Source organism: Rattus norvegicus, chromosome 5 (genome assembly GCF_036323735.1).
Source record: "Rattus norvegicus strain BN/NHsdMcwi chromosome 5, GRCr8, whole genome shotgun sequence".
Lineage (NCBI taxonomy): Eukaryota > Metazoa > Chordata > Mammalia > Rodentia > Muridae > Rattus > Rattus norvegicus.
The window spans coordinates 150,510,701-150,527,016 of NC_086023.1; the positions used below are offsets into that span (position 1 = coordinate 150,510,701).

The 16,316-nt window shown below is 57.0% G+C and overlaps 1 protein-coding gene across 6 annotated transcripts in view; it reads left to right on the forward strand.

Annotated features, from left to right (window-relative positions):
* Nucleotides 1–1,481: 1,481 nt before the first annotated feature.
* Ahdc1 (AT hook, DNA binding motif, containing 1) overlaps nucleotides 1,482–16,316 on the forward strand; it is a 66,623-nt gene continuing 51,788 nt past the window's right edge. For 3 of the 6 annotated variants that reach the window (XM_017593517.3, XM_008764151.4, XM_008764152.4), the window contains exons 1-2: nucleotides 1,801–1,932; nucleotides 2,167–2,261. The gene's annotated coding sequence lies outside the window, so the exon portion shown is untranslated. Of the gene's footprint in view, nucleotides 1,500–1,800; nucleotides 1,933–2,163; nucleotides 2,262–16,316 lie in introns of those variants that run through there. The other 3 variants (XM_039110398.2, XM_039110397.2, NM_001134956.1) reach the window with 3 other exon arrangements.

Here is a 16,316-nt window from a genome sequence, read left to right on the forward strand (position 1 = left end):
ACTTGCTTTATGGAAAAATCCCAATTGTTCTATAGGTAGGGACTGGGAGATATGGAGGGACGGGGGAGGTGGTGTGGATGCGTCTTCCTTGTTAGCATAACATCACCATCTGCTTTTAACACATGTTGACCAGCCATCATTACCCTGCAAGACCAAAGAAGGCATCGGAAGCAGGTGGACCAGGGAATAAAGACATTGCTAGAGAAGCCCCGGACATGAGGCAAGATGGACTAAGCCAGCAGACACTGGCCAAAGGAATGTCAGATACAGCCAAGAAGTTGGGATCAGCTCAGATCCAGTCAGTAAGTAACCAAGTAGCAGGGCAGTGACCATGCTATTCATCTGTTTATCCTGTAAACCTCAGCTAACACTTGTCTACCTTAGTGCCAAGGGAGGACACACAGACACGGGGAAGAAAGTCAACAGTAAAGGGGCGGGGGTGTGTGTGAGGGTGGTGGTGAGAGAGATAGGGGATCATCGCTGTTATCGCCCCAGGTTTAAGTAAGTGAGCTTTGGAATTAGCCAGATGCTGGATCCACCACGTTCTAATCGGGACACCTGAGCTTCAGAACTCTTATATCTAAAATAGATATAAGGTCTTGAAGGCGTGTTGTCGCGAGGCTCAAGGGCCCCGTGGTGCCCGGGTGCTCAGTAAATGGCAGCCGCGGCACTTCTTTCAGAGCTGTCCAGCCACCTCCCTGGGGTAACAAAGCCTTCCTCAGAGGCGCACATTCCCATCTGTGGGATAGGCAAGGCAGGGGGCCCAGAGCCAGGGGCTGGAGAACAGATGTGACCTGAAGAGGAGGTAGGTGAAAGTGCGCCCAGCCCCCACGCCGCAGCAGGAGCTGGAGAACTGTTGAATTCCGCTCACAAATAATTGTTCGAATTCGGGAGAAGGCATGGTATCTATAAATTGTCCAGGATTTTTGCGCCCTCGCCTCCAGTGGACGACAATAAAAAGTAGGCGCTGGAAGAACTAAATCCAGGGTTGAGTTTGGGGCGAAGGGCCACTAAATGCGGAGGAGACTGGCGTTTCCAGAGTGGCTTTCTCGCCAGAAGCCTCTTCCTAAAAGAAAAACGTCCCCAAATTGTGAGCGTTGGTCCTCCCGTCTCTCCATGGGCCCTCTCAACGTGTTTGGGACACCCCAGAAAGTCGCAGCTCTTTTGGCTCATCCTCTGATGCCCGATTCCACTCATTTCATTCTTAGACCCCGCCCCTGCGCTACCACCCGCAACCTTGGCGCAGCCAGAGCCCCGAGTAGGGGCCTCGGAACGCCGGGAATGTTCCTAACCCTTGAGGAGGATCAGCAGTCCTAGATAAAACGGGACTCATCCGGGCCGGGGATACTCCCGGACAGGGTCCGCTCCGGGCCGCGCCGTCGGAGCAGCCCGGAGCGGCCCCGCCCGCACAGTGCGCGGAGCGGCGGAGCGGTGACTACAAGTTCCGGCGTGCTTTGCGCACGCTCCCCCCCTGGGGTTCCGGATGGTGAGCAGCGAAGGTAAGGCGAGCTCGCAGAGGCAGCGGCGGCGGCGGCGGAGACGGAGAGAGGCAAGCAGGCAGGCAGGGCGAGGGCGAGAGACGGAGGGAGGGAGCGAGCGAGGCAGACCAGACAGACAGACAGGCGGGCGGGCGGGCAGAGCGAGCCACCCGCCAGGCTGCGCTCAGCCTCGCTCGCAGCGGAGAGAGCAGAAGGCAGGAGGAGGGAGGGGAGGAGGGAGGAGGGAGGGAGAGAGGGAATCCAGCTACCACCACCCAAAGCCAGCGTCTGCTTTCTGTCCTCATTTCCTTTTCCCACCCAGCTCGGAGAGCAGAGAAAGGCAGAGAGAGCGAGAAATAGAGACAGGCAGACAAACAGACAGACAGACAGAGCGGGAGGGAGAAGGGCGGCGGAGGAGGAGCAGGAGGACTACGCGGGGCGCCTTCCCTCCCAGGTTTGCAATTGGGGGGTTGGGGCGGGGGTGTCCAGGGCTGTGAGAGTGTGTGAGCGGCTGGGGAAGCGAGTGGGGCGCAGATAGCGAAGGAGTAATCGTGGTGGGGGGGGCGCCGCGGGAGCGGGGGGCCGTGTCCAGCGGAGTTAGCGGCGGAGAATGTGAGCCGAGGCGCAAGCCATGCTGTCAGCGACGGCAGGCGGCTCAGGGCTCCTCTACGACTCCTCTTCCCAGCAGCCGGGCGCCCGTGTTGCTGTCGCCGGCGGAAGATAGACGCCCCCCGAAACCCCTCGCTTGGCTCGGACCCACGGAGCCGGCAGCCCAGCACTCCGGTAAGTAGCGTCTCCTCCCCAGCTCTAGACGCCGTTGGGGACCGGCCGGCCAGGCTCTTTTGTGCAGCGCACTGTGGGGGGGGCCCAGCGCCCCCAGTCCGGTCCGCCGGACCCCGTGGCTGCGGTGCCCGCGGTGCGATCGGTCTTTGTTTCCACCGGGGCCCGCGGCTCGGCTGGGCTCGGCTCGAAGCCTGGCAGGCAGCGCCGGGAAGGGGGAGGGGGAGGTGGACGGGGAGGGGGGGCGGGGAGGGGGGGTTCTCGGGTTTCCTGGCCGCCCCGCGGCTCCCCCGGCTCGGGGGCGAGGTGCGCGCCCAGCGCTGCCGCGCACCCCCTCCTCCTTCCCCCTCCCTCCGCCTTTGGATTTAAAACTGCAATTTGCTCTCCAGCTTGCTGAGAATGTGGGGGGGGGGTGGGATGTAGGGGGACCGTGGGAGCGGAGAACAAGGCTGGATTTTAGGATAGGCGCTGGGAAAAGGGGAGACTGCGGAGGGAGGAGCCCCTCCCCTCCAGCCCCCAAATCCCAAGGTTCCGTTGGCGCTCTGGGAGTTGAGGGGCGGGGACCTAATGACCCGGAGGGGGTGTGGGGCGGAGGAGGGATTTGGGGGCGGCCTGGCCGGAGGGGTTGGGCCGCGTGCCCGGTTACCTGGCGAACAAAGTCGGCTCACTTTTGCATAAATAAATAAATAATCGTGTATCAATACGTTTCCTCTAGGGCTCTGATTGAATCGGCCCCCTCTTCCCCAGGGGGTGGGGTGCTGAGTGACAGCTGTCAGCCCCCTAGGTCGGGAGCTGGGGTGAGCTGTTGAATCTCTGCTTTCTGGCTGAGGGCGCCTTCCCCGGCTGGGTCTGGGTCCCTGGACAGAGCCAAAGGGGCAGGGGGCTGGCTCTGAGACTAGGAAATAACCTTGCTTCCTGTTCTACAGGAAAAGGGACAGCAACCCAGAGTTTGGGGGCTGGGGATGAGGACTGATGGGAGCTGGGGGGGAGGGTTCCCCAGCAGCCTGACCCCCCAGCCTCCTGCCAGGCGAAGGGGCCAGCTGAGGGAGGAAGGATGTGGGCCTTGCTGGCCGGAGGCGGGAGCTGGGGCTGTCCCTGAGGCGGGCAGCGGGCACAGATCGCAGAGAGCAGGAGGAGGGAGAGAAGCGGGGGCGGGAATTCTCTACCGCAGACCCTAGGGGCCAGGGCCAGATGTGGAGGGGTGGGGAGTCTCCCCTCCCTCCCAGCTTGGGGGCCCTGGGGCTGGGCTGGGAGGGGCTGAGCCTGGTGCCCTCGGTTCTGCACCAGTGCTTGACTGGCAGGGCCAGCTGAATTTGGGCCCAGGCGTCACCCTGGGAGGCAGGGCTGGGCTGCACCAGCCTGGTCCCTGAGCACAAGGAGGGACCCTTGGGGGGCCTGTGCCTGTCTGGCTGGGCAGGCGTTTCCCGCTGGACCAGTTGGTGTCAGGCGGGACTTGGCCCCAGCTCCCTGGGCTGAGCTCAGGGTGTGAGGACAAGCTTTGCCTCCGGGTCAGGGTGGCCACATTCTGTCCGCTCTTGCTGTTGCCGCTGGCAGGGCAGGGGCAGGAGCCCAGGCCTGGGCAGAGTCCTGCCAGGGGCATTTGGGGTGTTTCTATTGTTGACTTGTTCCTGTTCAGTGTGGCCCGGTGTGTGTGGCTGTGTGAGCCAGGGCTGTAAGTGAAAGATTACCAGTCTGTTCACCCCCCTCCCAGCACGGGAGGAGCAGGCAGGCTGGGCTGTGGTGTTCAGCTGTGGAGGGACCCTTGAGGTAGCACATGCATGCCACTTGTTAAAACGTCTTCCTTTGAGCAGATGTATATTTATTTTCATTGTAATGGAAAATCAAACGGGATAGTAAGTTGAATTCATTTCTCCTGTGTCAATAGCTGGAGGAATCCCCAGAGACTGGTGAACTTCTGGCCCCAGAGCTCCCACCCTTCAGAGGTGGCAGTGACTAGAGAGGGTATGAGCTTTGGGAGACCATGGGCATCAACCCAAACCTGTGACTCATCTCCCACTTGGTTTGGCATCGGAGCAGGTGCTCAGGTGGGGCAGACACTGCCCCCTCCCTAGGCATCTCCAGGGTGCAGTTTGACCATTCAGTCACCTTCCCGGCCAGTGCCTAAGTTGTGCCTATTCCCCCAGGGACAGTCCCCTGGTGGGCTTTCTTCTCTGCCTGGGCTGCAGGCCCACGTGCTGATATTTATTTTCTGTACTAAAATCCATTTTTAATGCCGTTACTTTTGAAATAATATAGAGAGAAACAAATGTGATGTGTTTAAGTTGCCCTCTGTGAGTTTTTAATGTGATCTATGGCTGAGGTAGTGACGGAAGGAGCCGTTGGGCTCAGAGAAATCTGTTGTCATAGAGAAAGACTTCGCTGTTTATTATGGTTGTTGGGCTGGGGGGGTCTGAAACAAGGTCTCAGGGTCAGGGAGCCCCTGACGCCCCCTGGTAATGTGGGTAAACAGTTTAGTTTCTCAGTTTTAGTGTGTGAGGCTTCCAGGATTACTTTATATTGTTCCCCAGCCTAACTGATGGGGGCCTTTGGTGATGGGGGGGCAACACCCTCCCCCCAGGCCGTGTGCTTAGCTATTGTCGGGGAGAGGTCTCCTGCTTGCTGAGTTAAATAGAGGTATAAATATGAAGGAAGGTTAGACCTGGATTCTGAAAGATGTTAAGGGGTGGGGGCTCCAGCTGATTGTAACTGGGGCAGACTGTTCCTGACAGAAGACAGTTTGGTGGGTGCACTGGTAGAGCCCCCAGTGGGATGTCAGCTTGAAGCGTGTCTCTGTTCCTCATTGGACAGGGCTTTCCTCCAAGCAAACCTGGATTTGGTCATTCTCCTTCCTTGCTTTCTGTACCACCTCCAGGGTTACTTATGAGCCTGTGTGTGTGTGTGTGTGTGTGTGTGTGTGTGTGTGTGTGTGTGTGTGTGTGTGTGTGTGTGTATCCTCGCCTGCTCTCGGTAGGGGGGAGGGAAGAGAGGGGGTGGAGAGCGTGAGCGAGCTCCTTGTCTTCTGCCAGTCTCCCAAGACCAAGGGGTGCCGTGCCTGTGTACCAGATGCCCTGGCCCTTCTGGTCTGGCTGGGTGAGGTCAAGCAGATGCACTATTATGGGATGGAGCCAAGCTCTATCTCTGGTGGCTGGGATCTCTTGGGACAGAGAGAAGGGGCAAAGCCTAGGTGTGGTGGAGTTAGCGACTGCTAGATGAAGCAAGGGTAACATTGTTGCTAATGCCAGCAGATGCTCACACACACACACACACACACAACACACACATACACAACACACACAGAGTAGGGTGGGGGGAGGAGACCCAGGTAGCTACATGCTGCTGAGGAGTGGGAAAGATAAGAGGCCAAACCTATTGAAGAGAGTGAGAGAGAAACTAGGCAAGGAATGCCAGGGTCTCTTTCAGGGCTCAGTGGTGGACCCTAGGAACCTCCGAGGGCCTGGGCTCCTCCCACTGCCTCTATCCTGTATCCAGATGCGGGCCACGCTGCCATGACTGAGGGCTAGGATTGGCTTGCGGGTGAATTATAGAAAGAAAAGTGCAAATGTCTCTGGGAAATGGGGGGGCAGGTGGGAAAGAGAAGAGGGAAGAATGCGATAGAATGAGGGAGGGAGGAGGATTCCGGGGGTCTTGACTTCCAGCATCAGAGCAGCCTTCCCTCTCTGCCCTCGGGTGTCTGGGAGCTGAACAGAGTCCTTGGGACCTGTGGGCGGGGCCTGGGCTAGGTGGGTTACTCCACAGGTTGGCAGGCACCCTGTGCTAGGAAACACCCACGTTATAAAAGTGGGGGACTTTAGCACCCCAAAGGTGTCTGTCATCATCCATTGAGATATCCCCCTCCCCAACCGAGTGCTTGACAGAAGGAATGCAGATCTAGTGAGGAGGAGCCACTCGCCCAGAGCCACAGATACTGTGGCAAGGCCAGCCTGGGACTCCTGCTCTGGTATCCTACCTCTCTGTAGCTGGAGAAGTAGATCAGCTGCAGGGGGCCTCCTTGGCACAGAGGGGGGCTGGAGCCCATTGGAGAAGAGCAGGCAGGCACCCTTGTGGCCAGAGCCCCCCTCAGGGGAGGGGGAGGCACTGCTGCCAGGAGAGTGAGGGAGGGAGGGGAGAGAAGAGGGGAAACAGTGAGTCAGGCTTCCAAGAGCTGAGGACTTAAGAGCCAGAGCTTGGAGGGAGAGGGCAGGGAGGGCTGCTCTGAAGGGGGAGCGAGAAATAGCCCAGCCAGGGGCAAGGAGAGCCATGGAGGGAGGCAGCCAGCCCCTGGCCCCAGCCCAGTGGCACTACAGGGTAAAGCCAATATGGACTTTGCCTGAGGTGGGTCAGGAAGGAGCTATATTCTGTCCCTTCTGTAACTCCTTCTCTGATGAGTCTCATTGTTGCTCTGACCCCAGGGTCCCTGGAGGATGATAGTGTCCTCCCATGGCTTCCTCTTCGGCCCCATTTTCTCTGTCAGTTGTGGGACTTGAACTGTGAACTGTTGGAGGGGGGGGTGGAGGGAACACAGCAGCATGGAAGGATGTTGGGAGGTACGCTCTTAAGAGGAAGGCTGGGTGCTGGGGCACTGTTGGAGCCTGCTGGGAATGCAAGGTAGGCAGCAGATCTCTGGGTGCGTGCCACTGCAGTAGGGGCTCCTGAGTGGGCAGGGGCACTAAGATACTGTGTGTGTGTGTGTATGGAGGAGTAGATGTGGTTTGGTAGGTGGTAGATACATTGCTTTGTGCTTCTCTGAATGGCCAGTGCCTACACTGAACCAGTGCCACACATAGCCCAAACCAGCCTCTGCTGTTTCTGGGGAGACACTAGTGTGACCCTCCCACCCCATATCCCTGCAGGCAGACAGGAGGTAGGAACGGCCTCATGGAGCTGACAGGAACTGCCAGGATAACCCTAGTGCCTGCAGCTAGGACCAGAGAAGGAAGAGGTCCCCAGAGACTGCCTGGAAAGGAGGAGGGAAAGAGCCCCTCCTGCCCAGCTGACAGGAAGCCCTGGCTCCCAGCCCCTCCTTCCCTTAAGGCCTAGCCTCTCCCAGGGTCCCTGTGTGTCTTCCATTGCCTGGGACTTAAGAATGGTGGGCTTAGGGGAGAGTAGGGATATGAGGGTGAAGCGAGACCCCTGCCTAGCCCTGTATGAACTCAGCTGCAGGTAAAGCCCAGCTATCTTTTTTCTGCTCTGGGACCCTTGGCCTGGAAGCTGAGGGGAGGGGCGGCTTCTGCAGCTGGCAGGCCTCAAGTCCCCCATCTAGTCTGCTGCTGAAACCAAAAGCTGGTCTCTCTCTCTCTCCTTCCCCACCTCCTGAGCCAGGAGAGGCCTTTGCTGACCTGGAGGAGGTAGAGAGAGAGAGAGAGAGAGAGAGAGAGAGAGAGAGAGAGAGAGGGCACCTTATAGAAGGACTAACACAGACAGATGGGTGGTAGAACAGATGGACAGAGACACCCACGCACAGACGAACTGAGAGAGACAGACAGATGAACTGGGACAGGGAGACACAGACAGACAGAGGTGCCGGCAGGGAGAGGCGTCAGGAAAACAGAAAGGCAGAGGAGAGACAGAGATGGGGTAAGCACAGAGAAAGATGGGGAGAGACTGAGAAACAGGAAGAGACAAAGAAAGGGGGAAACCCTGGGGCGGGGGGAGAGAGAGAGAGAGACAGAGAGAGACAGAGAGAGACAGAGAGAGACAGAGAGAGAGACAGAGAGAGAGAGACTGACTGGAGGCTACAAACCACAAACAGGAATTTGATGAGAATCTGGAAGGTGTTTTCTGCCTCGTCCCTCCCCAAACCCCCAGGCCAGCCAAGTCTCCATTCCTTCTACCCCCAGCTCAGTTTCCAGCTGCTAAAGGAGGTCAGGGCAAGGAAGCGAGCGAAGCCTTGAGCAGCCCCTTCCTCTCTGCTCTTCTGTTGGGGAGGGGGACTGCTGATGCTCTCCTAACCCCCATTCCCACACAGAATGTATGGCTCTCCTGTCTCTCAGCAAAGACCCCTTCTTGCTCACTAACTCACCCAAGGATGTCTCCTTTGTGTAAATGAATCCCTGAGGCTCCCACCTGTACATATTTTGTGATTTCTTGCCATGTAACAGGTTACATGCCTGTGCCTCCTTAGCCATCCAGGCGGTGACAGGTCTCAGGATGTGCTGTCACAGCCCAAACTCTAACACAGTCAGAGTCATACCTGAGCACAGGGGGGCCCGGTCTGACCCAGCTGGTAGAGGATCTACCTGTTCAGTGGGTAGGCAGCAGGGAAGGCAGGGGCTAACCTGGACACAGGCAGGGGCTAACCTGGACACAAATTCGGTCTGGAGGATTGGAGAGTGGGAAGGAGTTACCTGGTAAGGGTGTATGGGTATGCAAACCTGTTGTCTATCATGGAGTATGTGAGAAAGGCTGAGCATGTGTGAGAGGGGCCATGGGTATGACGGTGTGTATGTGATGGGGTGTGTGTGTGTGTGTGTGTGTGTGTGTGTGTGTGTGTGTGTGTGTGTAAGAAACTACTGTGTAGTTATCAATGTGGATGCATGTTTACGAGGCAAGGGTGTGCAGAGAGGGGCTGGGGCCATATGTGACGGGGGTTGGGTGTGGGGTTTTCCTAGAATGCACGAATCAAATCTGGGGTTCAATCTCCAGTATCGTCAGAGAAAGAAAGAAGAAACCTTGACTTCAGGTTGCCTTGACAAGGTAGTGCGCGGCTGTCCCGGGTTTTACAGAGACAAGTAGCTCGATGGCAGTGTGCATATATACATAAAAGTCTGGGGGCCCAAGGACGAGCTGCACACAGAATGGTGCCGTGTTGCACATTGTATGTGGAAGGATGTGGGTGCCTGTCTGGACTTAGGGGTGTGCATAGCTGAGGGTATAGCCGCAGGTACCAGTATGTGCCCGCTGTCCCGACTTGGATGGGTGCTTGTTTTCCAAGGCCTTGGTACTACCTGAATGGAGACAATCAGGCTAAAAACATGACAGAGGCTACCAGGGGGTTTGCAGCTGGCCACTGACCCACACAGGCAGCCCAAGGACAGACATGCCTATCCTGTCCTCCTGTTTCCTCTTGCCCAGTGGCAGTGGCTTTCAAAGGAGCCTCTATGAGGACTGTTTCTGTGTAGTTCTCCCCAGCTGCAGCCCGCGCCTCTTCAAACATGGTGACGCCCTCCAGGCAGCTTGGTGGAGGCTTCTGCTTGGACCATCTGAAGGCAGATGGGTGGGCTAAGAGTCACTGCTGCTCCCCAAGGATCGAAGAGGTAGCTCTGTTCCCGCAGCCGAGGCACAGGTGGGGACAGATGGACATTGTGGTCCTAGTACAGATACCCCAAAGCAGGGAGTTTCTGGGGTGGGGGTGCAGTCCCCAGGTGAGCCCCAGAGACTAGGACTCTGCCTTTCATCTTCTTTTTTTTTTTTTTTTTTTGTTCTTTTTTTCGGAGCTGGGGACCGAACCCAGGGCCTTGCGCTTCCTAGGCAAGCGCTCTACCACTGAGCTAAATCCCCAACCCCTGCCTTTCATCTTCTTAGAAGCCTATCCCCTTCCCCTTAACTACTGTTCCCTAATAGTCCTCCAAGCACAGGACCTCTAACTGTAGCCTCCACTACATCTAAAATATACAAGCCCCCTAGTGTATGCTTACATCTCTAACAGCTCCAGATCACAGCTGAATGTACCTACGAGCACTCAGCCCCAACACTTCTACACACAGCCACCCAACACCGGCAGCTCTTTGATAGCCAACTGTCTCACGTGCACATAGTCCACACACCCCCAAATGCAAACACCACACAGCTACCCTCGTACCAGAACACCTCCTCAAACACCAGGAACCTCATTCTAATCCTGCTACCCTCCCTCTTGTGCGCCGCATAAACCTCCTCGTATCTCTGATACCAGGGACCCGTACTTGCCCTCCCTGTACATAGTTCTAAGGCACCTCCTCAGATACACTCAATCTCCTTACCTCAAAACAGGAGCTCCTGCAACATTCTCAGAGTCTCAGCCCCACTTCCGCCCCAACACCTCCGCCCGCATCCATACCCAGTTCAAGTCACTGTAACCTGTCCAGGAATATTGCTACATCTTCTTTCCAAACACAGCACACAACCAAACCCTGGTTTTTATGACTCCCAGACACCCCAACACACAGCTTCTAACACATCCTCCAGAACATCAGAACCTTCTTCAACCTCAACACTTTGTCAGTATACCCAAGACCTGCCTACAGCCCCCATGCCTTCTCACGTGCACAGATTTCGCATCCAACATCTCCCTTACACACACCTTTACCCTTAGCTAAATTTTGCCTACCTATAGATAGGCAGGAATCCCTACACCTTCTCAAACACCCCTCCCCAGTGTGCATGTACACACACACACACACACACACACACACACACACACACACACACACCAAAAGCTCCTCATATCCACATTTCTCTCATTTACAGACAAAGCCTCAGCTCTCGGGTAACTCCAAATGTCCTCATAGCTTCTAGTACCTTCCGTAGCATGCATGCATGTGCAAGCATTGACGTTCCTCACAGGTTCCCACTCTTCCCCTTCCAGATCCCTAGCAGCGCTCCTAGCTCTGATTCTAGGCTCAACCCTGGAAAGGCACACGGACACTCCTACATCTTTCTCCAGACACATTCTGCTTGTCTATAACATGCACAGCCTTGCCTAGTCGCCGCCCTGACCCATTCGCCCCTTTGAGCTTCCCCGGCACCCCATGATACCCTGTCACACACCCCGCCTTAGCCTCATTTCTAGGCAGCCCTCACTCCCACCAGCCACACATTCCAGCACACCCTCCCCCACCCAGCTCCTTACCCCGAGACAGCCTTTTCACACGCACTGCTGTGTCTACTGCCCAAGCCTCCTCCACTTCCCAGAGCCTCCTCTGCCTGGGGAGCCATCTCCACCCCTCACTGCCCGAGGCCTTTCATTCCTGGACAGTGAGGCTGGACATCTGGTTCAAAGCTGCCCCCCAGATCCTGGGCTGTGGACACACTGGCCTAAGCTTGGAGGGTTGAGCCCCTTTTGGGAATAGGCAGAGCCACTTGGCACCTGGTCACCCTGGACTCTCAGCCAAGAACTCTTTGAGTACCTAGCTTTGCCTGGGCTCTGGCATGCATGTCCGGGGTAGGGGAAGTTACTCCCACTTCTCAACCCTGCCAGATTCCCCCACCCATACCTGAGAGGGACGGGGCTTTGGGAGGGGGAGGGGGAGAGTGCAGGCTTGATGAGCCCTACAGATCTAGGCTGTGGGGCTCGGTCTCCCTGGGAGTTAGTTCCGACAGTGAAGGTTACTTTACTAGATGCGAGATTTTAAACGGAATCTCCACCATCTGTTCCACCCCCTAATTACAGATGCACAGAATCCGCCTCAGAGGGCAGCGAGAGGGGAGAGATTTAGAGCCCGAGCTGCTTCTGCCTGCTTTAAGGATGGAGAGACTGGGGTGGGGGTATGGGTATTACAGCGTCCACCCAACCCCCCAAACTCACTTCTCTCCTGAGGGTCTCTGGTATCTCTTGCTTAGAGAAGGCTGATAGAGGACTTCCCTGACCCCCAAGTTCTAAAAGAGGAAGCAGCTATATTGCTGTGGAGGGGGCACCCAAAATATTGCCTGGGTCCCAGTTTAGCAAGTCCAAGGTTGCAGCCTACATTAGGGCCTTAAAAAATTGAGAGGGCCCACCTCCTCCTGCCTTTGTGCCCTTGGGAGTCACAGGCACCAGCTTGACCCAGCTGTCTGCCCACCCAGGGATTGGTGAGACAGAAAAGGGAGTCATAAGTGAGATGGGGCGGCCAGGCTCTGGCACTCCAGACACAGGCAGGCATTTCCACGGTTACCAGGTATGCTCCTACACAGTCCGCCTTGGTACAGCCGGTATGCCTGCCCCTTGCTGGAACGGTGGTCTGTGGGATCGGTCAGTCCCAAGGGAGAGAGGGTCTGAGGGATGTGGGGTTACACCATGAGGATGGGCCTGTCTTTGTCCTTGGCACAAGGGACCTGGGCCCCTGCTTGCTTGGTGCTGGTGGTGGCAGCAGCAGTAGGTACACTGCGGTAGACTCTGGAGCAACCACTGCGGGGAGAAAGGGAGAGAGGTTGGGCTGGAGGAATTTTAAAGATTGCTGCAGGCAGGAGGGTCTCGGAACCCCGTGGAGCGGGCAGTCAAGCAGAAGTAATCCTATCGCTGCCTGCCTGGAGGAGTGGAGAGGAATGGGGGGCGGTGTTCTGAAAGAGGACAGGCTATTGCCCCTCGGCCACTGCAGCCCCTGCCCCAGCCAGCCCTGAAAGGAACCAGGGACTCTTCAAGTCCTTCCTGAGGAGGCATCGGGTCTTCACCGTCCCACCCACCATGCATGGCATGAGCCCCTTGAGGACCAATGTCACAGCTGCTCTACTCCCACCTTAGAGTCTCATTAATAATGCAGCTCAGCGGTAGGAGCCAAGCCTGCCCCTAGTCACCTTGGGTCACGCAGTGTGGTACCTCTAGCTAGCAGTCCTGTGGCAGAGCCCCTCTCCCCTCCAGCCTGCTTCTTTCCTGCTGTGTGAGCCTGAGTCAGCGGCCTAGCCACTCTGGATTGGGACCTTGGCTAAGGAGTATGGAATAGCCCAGAAACCCCCTCGTCCTTTTGTCCCACCTCCCAGCTTTCACAGGCTAACTGGCAGTCAGCTCAGCCAATCCAGTCTGGGGAAGGGATGGCCTGCTCTCCAAAGGCCTCACCTTCTGGCCCCTCCATTTTTCAGATGGAGTAACCGAGTCCAAAGGCAGAGAGGATGGTCAAGGCCAGCCAGCAGATGAACCCCCTCCTTCCCGCCCCATTCTCCTGTCACTCAGGCTCTTCTGAGCCTTAGCTCAGCTAAGAGCAGGGCCTGGGTGGGGGGGGGCAGGCGGGGGATGTTTGGGAAAGTGGTTGCGGCTGAGAGGTTGCCATGGCGATACTGCAGGATGCCGAGCAGAAGTGGGGGTCCCACAGGGTCTCTGGGGCCCCCAGCTCTACACCTCTGTGGGCTTCTCTTCCCATCTCCTGTCCCCCACCTAGATGCCTGTCAGGCGGCTTCAGTGACAGGCTGGGTGGGTGACAGGTGGTGCAGGTGATGGGCTGGGTGGGTGACAAGCCTGGGTGGGTGACAGGTGGTGCGGGTGTGAGGCAGGCAGGTGACAAGCTGGGTGGTGACGGGCTCTGTGGATGACAGGCAGGGGGTGTGGTTGTCGAGGATGCCGTCTCCTGGCTGGTGGCCTGTTGCGGCCCCCCTACCCTCATGCGTGTGCACACATATAGACTCTGGGCTCAGAGCTTGGGGCTAAGATACTAATGAGGCTTATTACGCATGGAGGGGCAGGTGCCCGGGCTCACTAATGAGAAGCCCTTAACGAATAAGGGAGACAGCTGAGGGGCTTCCAGGAATTTGGCTGGCCCTCCTGGGCTGAGACTCTGAGGGTCCCAACCTGGCTTAAGAAGGTTGGTTTCGGGGTTGGGGATTTAGCTCAGTGGTAGAGCGCTTGCCTAGCAAGCACAAGGCCCTGGGTTCGGTCCCCAGCTCCAAAAAGAAAAAAAAAAAAAAAAAAGAAGCTGTTAAGAAGGTTGGTTTCATCCTCCAGTCACATCCAGATCCCTCCTTGCTTTCACCTCTGGCCACTTGGAATGTTAATATAGTACTAGGGCACAGTTATGAGAGCAGCCACTGTTCAGGCACTCACTGTGTGTCAGGCACTGTGCCAAGCCCTATGCCTGCCTTTACTCGGCTGGACTCAGCAGTCCTGTGAGGGAGGCCCTGCAGCCCCATTTTACAGATGCAAAGTCCGAGGCTGAGAGAACGTATGGGAATTCACACAAGTTAGGGGTACATCTGGGGCTTTAATTTGGGCCCCTGTAGCTTGTCCTCTAAACCACGGTAATCGGTAATGTCCAAGCCGTGTGCAGACACCCACCCCCCAGAGTCTCAGTTTCATTGATCCACAAAATAGACACAGGAGGGAGAATAATTGTTGGGTTTTCGTTGTTGTTGTTGTTGTTGTTGTTTTGTTTTCAAACATAACTGGGTGACTTCAGTCTCTTTCTGCTAGTTACCTGGCCATCTCACCACATGTGGTCCAGACTCTGTTGACTCCCTCACCCTGGAGAGAGGGAAGTGCTAAGTGTTGAAGGGGCTGATCTGAATGGAGAATACCTGGTCTATCAGAGCCACTTCCTGTAATGTGTGGTGGGGCCCAGAGGGGAATAGAAGCCACCTAAAGTCACACACCCCAATGAGCTGTAGGGCCTCTCAGGATCCCAGGCCTTCAGGTCTGTTGAAAGGGTGCGGCTTAGCGTGGTAGTGGAGCTGGGAGGCACCGCCTCTTGGGTCCCACCCAGCAGCCCAGCAGCCTAGTTTCTTCCCTAGAGGCTTGGAGCCCCCAGCTCTTGGGAGGGTGCAGGATTGTTGGCCAATTCTTTAGGGCCATGCCCCCTCCCATCCATCTGAGTCCCTAGTGTCAGTTAAGCCCCTCCCTTTGGTACCCGTTGGGGTGGAAACTCCCTGGCAACAAGCTGATGGATGGGTTGGGGCCTTGACATTGGCCTGGGGCCACAGCACAACCCTGGAGGGACCAGGCTGGGACTGGGGGACTTTGAGGGGAATTTGAGGGAGAAGAATGAACCTCATAAATCTTGGAGCCTCTGGTTCCTCTTCAACCTTAATCTCTTACCAAACCTGCTCTCCGGCTGCTCATCCTGTGTTGCTGGGAGTCGAGAGCCCACCTGCCCATTCACTTCCACCTCTGAGGAAAGCTTACCCCTCTGACATCACACTCACGGGAAAGACAGGGAGGCAGCACTGTGGCTAGGCAAAATGAAGAGGCCTCCGGCGCCTTGTGGTGGGTAGGGAATGCAGAAGGCGTCCTTCCCTCAGTTTCCCCAGCTGGTAGCTCAGCTCAGTCCGGAAGAGCTGAGACCAAGAGGATTTCACAGATGCAAGACTCAGAGTCTTAGTCTGAGAATCCCTCCCTCCCCCAGTCTTGAGAAGAGAAGCATAACCCTGTCCTGCAGGCCCCGAGACCTGGAGGTGAGCCCTAGAACCCAAGCAGGGTGTGTGCTGAGGTCAGGCTAGGGCGGTGCTTGGTAGCCCGCCTGGGAAAGCAGGCTTCAAGGAGGCCAGAGGAAGGGTGGTGGTTTGCCTGGGGGGTGGGGGCTGGGGAGCCATCTTTGGTTGGAAGGCATGGGGTCTGGCTTTCCCACAGGCCCAGGCAACTGTAGGCTGCAGTGCTGAGGCCCTCTCAGCTCCCCAGGGAACCCGTTGCTGCTGGGCCTTGGGGACCCAGGCGTCCTGGCGGGTGAAGGCGGGTCTCCAGCAGGCGCCCTGCCAAACCCCGCAGCCTGCTCACCAGGAATCTTGTTGCTGAGAGATGGAAAATCCCGGCTGGGCCTGCAGCTCATCCCTCCCCTCCGGGGGGAGGAGGAGGGGCCCAAAGATTCCTTCCTGTACCCCCCCTCTCCCATCTGGGGCAGAGCCCTCCTTGGCAGTGGGTGGGGCTGGGGGGCCCAGGACAGGCCTCTAAGGTTCAGTCACATGTCCTGCAGCCCTGCCCAGTCCACAGTGGGCACCAGAGCACTCCGGAGGCTGAATGAGCCTGTTGCAGCAGGGGAGGGGGTGGGGGTAGGATGCCAAGGGCCAGAAGGGGACTGAGTGGGGGCTGGGGGCTGGCCCTGGCCCCACTGGCTCCCCCAGGGTGGAGGGTGAAGAGTTGGTTCTCTCTTTGGACAGGAAGACGAATGATCCCATTATGGGAGCGTGATTTTATTCCACGTGTCACAGAGTCTGAGATTAACTTGCTCACCAGTCTGTGACAAACCCCTCACACCCAACACACACACACACACACACACACACACACACACACACACAGTCACAAACAAGCATTGCTATCTGCATACAACCCATAGCACGGCTCGCACACTAGCACCCTCTCGGATACACCAAAGCCTCAAGACCCAAAGCTTCAAAGTAGTGAGTCCTCAGAGGAAGGCCACCCAGCTCTACAAATACAAACAAGCAGTTCAAGAGGTCTGTTGCATG